This window comes from Glandiceps talaboti, chromosome 20 (genome assembly GCF_964340395.1).
Source record: "Glandiceps talaboti chromosome 20, keGlaTala1.1, whole genome shotgun sequence".
Taxonomy (NCBI): domain Eukaryota; kingdom Metazoa; phylum Hemichordata; class Enteropneusta; family Spengelidae; genus Glandiceps; species Glandiceps talaboti.
In genome coordinates, this window is record NC_135568.1 from 3,997,692 (window position 1) to 4,003,737 (window position 6,046).

Sequence of the window (6,046 nt, forward strand, 5' to 3'; positions counted from 1 at the left end):
TAAAAGATTTTGAAGCAGAGGCTATTTATCATATCATTGATATCAATATGGACAAGGACTTTATGATAAGTTTAATATTTTGTAATTTTATCAGTTCATTATTTCATTCAGTATCTCAAATCTTCGTATTCATTTTAATTAAAAATGACAGATGACTTAATAATACATAAAGGTATTATATTTGTACTGAAATAATTCAAATCAAGAACTTAATTGGCCATTGTTTCCTGGTTGTGATGATAAACTGACCAAGTTTAAGTGTTGGATTTTCTTCTTTGGTGTGTAGAAAGGTGGGTGGGTGATAGGAAGGATGGTTGGCAGGTAGGTAGGTATATTGGCAGACACAGACACAGACACAGACACAGACACAGACACAGACACAGACACAGACAAAACAGACAAACAGACTGACCGACTGGGAAACAGTACGGCATGGATAGATATTAGATAGTTAGGTTGATAGATAAACCTATAGATAGAAAGACAGAAAAAGGATGGCAGATGGGTGGACAGATGTATATACATATGTACGTACATGTACATGTATCATAGACAGTATGTACCGGTAGGCAATTGTGTCAGAATGGCCACTCAACTTTAACCTATCCACAAAACACTCACATAAAACATTATACAACTATCTGGTCTATCAAATGAAATAATGAGGACCGTTACTATGCATAAAGAATTTTTTGTCAATATAATAGCTATACATGTAGAAAGAATTCTGTGCATTTTACGATGTCAGCAAACATGTATACAGCATGCACACATGTATGTCAGCTGCATGTAAGACACGTAGACACATGGAAACATAGTGTTACATATTAGACTACAGTTTGTACATCACTGGAAACATACAGTTACATACTAGACTACAGTTTGTACATCACTGTACAGTCAATGACCATATTTAGTTTCATCATCTAGTAAACCTACCAGTCTTAAAATGATATGTGATATGTTTTATGACTTGGAATATTAAGTAGCCAAAGTCTGACTTTTGCTGTTCTTGTTGTCAGCCATTTTTAGTTAAATTGCTAGACGTGTGCATTTACCAAAGTCAAAAAATATCAAGTCTGGCCTAAATTTTCCTCAGTTGTGGCACTGGCATAATTGGAGAATTCACTTAAAATATAGTAGCTCACACAGATAGTTGGAGAGTTCACCAGGGATCTGTCTTAGATACATAGTTTTACAACTAGACAACATCTGTTCTCAGCATATGGACACAAACTATGTACTAACTTGGTGTTTTTTTTCTGTAATGGTGTTAGAACCCTGGTAACACAGACGGAAACCTGGTAAAATGTGCATAAATTTCCTTGCATAGTCTATAATTTTGATGGGAACCCCAAACACTAACAGAGAGGGAAAATCTGGTAAAACTTGCACAGATTTCTATACTAGTACCTATAACAATAATGTTGGTGGCAAACCCTGTTTAATATATGGGGAACTCAGATACATTTTATACAAATATATTGTAAATTGAGGTACTATTGATTAATAATGTATGTCATGCATTTCACTATTTTGAACATAACAATTATATAAAATTTTACAACAAACTAATGGCCAATATATTTAGAATTGAATGGTAACTATGTAAATAGATTCAATACAGCTGTTTATAGAAGTCAATTCAAGTCTAAAATATAACAGAAAATGTGTATAATTCTTGGTACCTGCAATAGCATTTTACCTCATGCTAAAGGGTCAAAATAGAACAAGATGGTTGACTTATTCACACACGTGCCTATAATAATGCATGTGCAGTGCGTGGAGCAGAAATTATAATGGCGACCAAGAAATTGAATATTAGACATTATTTTATAAGACAAACCTTGCTGGTCGAATTCTATTGAAGGGACCAAGAATTTACAACGATTTTTATTTACAAACACATGTAAATTTTCAATATGAACACACTGTCTAATTTTTTCAAAGTTGAACACTGTCTGAGAATGCACACAGACATTTTAACTGGCTAAGTTCAATGACAACACTTCACATACCACAAAAACATTACTACTACATGTATATTGAAAACCGTATCACTGATCGATGTCAAGGTCCTTTTAAATACCAACACATGTGTACACCTTTGCCTGTAGAGGGCAGTAGATCATATTCATAGATCTACATCATGTATGCATAATATGAATGTACTAATATTATTTATTCAGTTTTCAACTGGAAAATGACCATCATGCTTTCTTAATGATATAATGATATTATCAAATGAGATGTCTTCAGGGTACAATTGTCAGGGAATCAGGTAATGCCACAGAAATCAAAGTTGTTAAAAAGTTGATAGCAACTAGTTATTTTTTGATGATAAATAGATCAACTCAGATATGGAAATATAATTCAGCAATTGGAGGATTACGAAAAGGAAAGTTTGAATATGGAAATTTGACAATGTGGTTTGATATGATTATGGGTGAGAATACACTAATGCAATCCTAAAACAGACAAAAAAGTGTTCAAACATCAACCTGAACTCTTAAAATAAGTCTGACATCCATTCAGTAAAAACTAACAAACAATTCATGATTTAACTTTAAAGGGAAAAAAAGAACAAATGTTTTGAGTTAAGACCATTATAATACAAGAACGTGAATAATTTTCAAATGTCACAAATATGACCTAAATAGTCATATGTATCCCAGCCTGGTATGCAAATTACATAATTTACATAACAATAGAATTGTTGACATAATTGTCTACATATCTTACAGGCCATACTGGAATACGAGTGCATATACCCATTTAATTTTAATGTCTATGATTTATTTGTAAAGTGTGTCAATGAAATACAAGATTTCATGTTTCTTGACATTTTTATCAATATATATGGAATTAAAGATGCATGAGAAATATTGAATAATGGAAAATTTTTAATCTGTTCTCATAACAATGTTTCACAGACTCACTTTCTAAGTGTTCCTATTTCACAAAATATGTGGGAGTAAATTGTACTGTGTTCAATTTTTTGCATTTTGCACAAACACCTAATGAACTGTACACATTATTGGAAGGTAGATATTTATTGTAATTTCATAGATGGGTGTGTACTGTAGATGTGTAATCTAAAATAGCAATGTGACCCATGACATTTTTAAAAAACATGCTGACACAGCTTTAAATAATTCAGTTTCTACTTTTATTTTTATCTTTGAAATTTTTGTTAAAAGAAAAAGCTGCAACTGTCTACATTTTAATTTACATCTGCTGAGAAATTAATTAAAATTTCTACTCCAGAAATTAGGTTGATGTTTACACGTGAACTTGCACTTACAAGTTACATGAAACAATTAATTTGGGAACATCGACAGTTAAAAGAATGACCCATTTATAAATTTAGAATTTGTGAGTACATGAACAAGTCAGTGTGCATACATTAGCTAGTTAGCTTCTGAATCTGATAGTTACTTCACTTTCAAATGTACTTCTGTTTTGAAACTGTTGATACCAAGTTTAAAAGATACTGAGGGAAGTACTGTTAGTAAAACACCAAATAATCCAATTGATTTCTGATAAGCAGTCTAAATGCTATGAAATCAGTCAAGTGATACACTTTTCAATCAATTCAGGGTTCTTTTGTATGACAAATACTTTCTTTGGAAGGGGACACTTCTGTCCTAGCCTTCAACATTTGACCCCTAACGTGGTGAATGTTTAGACTCTCATACAGAAATATACGAGGGGTGACATTAGCCCCAAATGTACAATACCTGCCTAAGGCTAGTAGGTGTTTGGAGCTCAGATACGACAATAAATGTTGATGAGTCACATACATGTCAAAAGAAATTCAGGATGGTTTCAGGACATGTTCACATTAATTCACGATGACAAATTAATATGGACATTATCTAAACTCATACTGGTCATAATCTTTCATACATAAACTTTCTGTATGAATATCTTATAACCTAATTTGGTGCTTATTGGTTAGTATGAACCAACATGCTGTAAGTGTACCGATAACTTGTGAAATTGTCCATTGATCTTAAGTACTGTACAGTGTCATTTTGGTCTTTTTCGTTGTATTTATTTTTCTCTGCATACAACGAAATGTCTCATAATCTAGGAAATGAAAAAATCTTACCTTAAAGCAGCGCTACATGGAACTTTTAAATACTGATGAATATCACCTAACAATTCTAGTTTGTTCTTGTAAACCACGTCTCTACTTCTCACTTTCCTGGTTGTATCATGCCCCAAGCTATAATTTATTCACATTGCTTAGTACAGTGATGTAGTACAAGTCTTCACCGATACATATGTACAAACTGAAGATTTCTGGAAGACAAATCAATACATTTTAGTGACAATCTAATAACTACAACTGCTGATAGACATATGTAGACTCATCTATTCAGGTCATTTGATAAAGTTTGAACTTGGTAACTCTGGATAAAATGTGTATTTGTTCATAAGCTTTTAAATTCAACTGAGTCCCTGATCACATGATCTCATGATGCATGGATTTCTATCGTACTTTGAAGATTGTTGCTGTCAGTAAATCATGTGATCTGGGACTCAGTTGTGTTTGAAAGCTTATATTATAAACAAGTACACAATTTTTATCCAGCATATTCAAGTTCAACCTTTATTACTAAATATTGATAATTGGCAGTGTTGATATCTTTAACCATGGGAAGAAAGTGTCTACACTTTATAACGTTATTACTTTATGGACAGTAACTTGAGTAAGTCAAGTTTTAGAGGTAATTTATCAAAGTCTTGACTTTACACTGTCACTACAGACAGAAGTCTGTCAAACACGAGTTATATGTACATGGTAGACGTTTGTTCCATTGTTCACTTTTGTAGAAATCAATACTTAGACAATAGATGGAAGAACCATCTCCACTATCTGGAGTTTTAATGTGAACAGTGTTAATGAAGTGTCACATGACCTCTATTCAGAACATACATGCATGAGCACTGCCAACGTTGGACGTTTTTGAAGAATAAAATAATTGTAGTATATTGTTATGCAATCATGAAAAATGTATTTCCTGAGATCTTTTCATTCCCAAGATGGCTGAGGCAGTTAGTACATGTACGGCATCTCAAAAGGTGGTGTGACGGGGTACAGATGGCAATGCATTGATATACATGACACAAGAATTTCCTTTTGAAGGGTAGCATTTGTGACATTGCAATGTCATCAATTGGTAAATAGATATAATAATCTTAAAAACCATAATCCATACTAATGCACTTAGTGATAGTATTGGATTCTTCAGGTCATTTTTCGTTCTCGAAACTCAGGGTTTTAAAATTTTCAAGCAATAATTGAATATTCATTACAACTTACAAGTGTCGATTGATGTATTAATATAACTGTCCTTGGGAAATTCTATTCTTTGTTTTCATAACAAATGAAACCGTCCATGTTAAGTTGTAACACCTGGTGTAAACATAACTGTTGCAGTAGCCAATACAGTATTTTACAAATTTATTAACATTGTGTGAATGTTTTCTCAAATCGGAGTAAAAAATTCTGGCGATGAAACACTGCTGCTGGGCTTACGACAAAACATGAACAACTGTACTCGGTCAAATCAGAATAAACTCGGTTTTAAAATTTAAAAAATAACACTGAACCTTCTGGTATTGACACACTGAATACAAAACGATCGCTCAAGATATGCATATCATTGCACGTGCACATCATAATTCAGTTACATGGTAATGCCAGTTTACAAGGATAGCCGAGCCGCGCCGTGCCGGGAAACAGAGATGGCCGATGGGGCTCTGGGGACGTGAGGCGTCAAGTTCAAAATCATAAATTCATCTTCCCTTTGTAAATTAATTGAGGAAAGCTTGTTCAGTTACAATCCAGACTGTTTTCTATATGTACAGATAATAATAAGAATAGTATTTTTAGGCTTACAACCTACCCGTCAATATTTCTGCATACCAACGTTGACGGAATGCACATCCATAACTGCACTCACTTTCACTGTGTTATGGATGGCCGAGTAAGGTCATCGTAAGTTCACGCGCACAGTTACTGCGAGATATCACG

At 33.3% G+C, this 6,046-nt stretch overlaps 1 protein-coding gene across 1 annotated transcript in view; it reads right to left on the reverse strand.

Moving 5' to 3' along the window:
• LOC144450782 (N-acetylglutamate synthase, mitochondrial-like) overlaps positions 1-5,982 on the reverse strand; it is a 51,997-nt gene extending 46,015 nt beyond the window's left edge. The window contains exons 1-2 of the mRNA XM_078141500.1: positions 5,919-5,982; positions 4,115-4,308 (exon numbers count right to left, since the gene is read on the reverse strand). The gene's annotated coding sequence lies outside the window, so the exon portion shown is untranslated. The remainder of the gene's footprint in view (positions 1-4,114; positions 4,309-5,918) is intronic.
• Between the last annotated feature and the right edge of the window lie 64 nt (positions 5,983-6,046).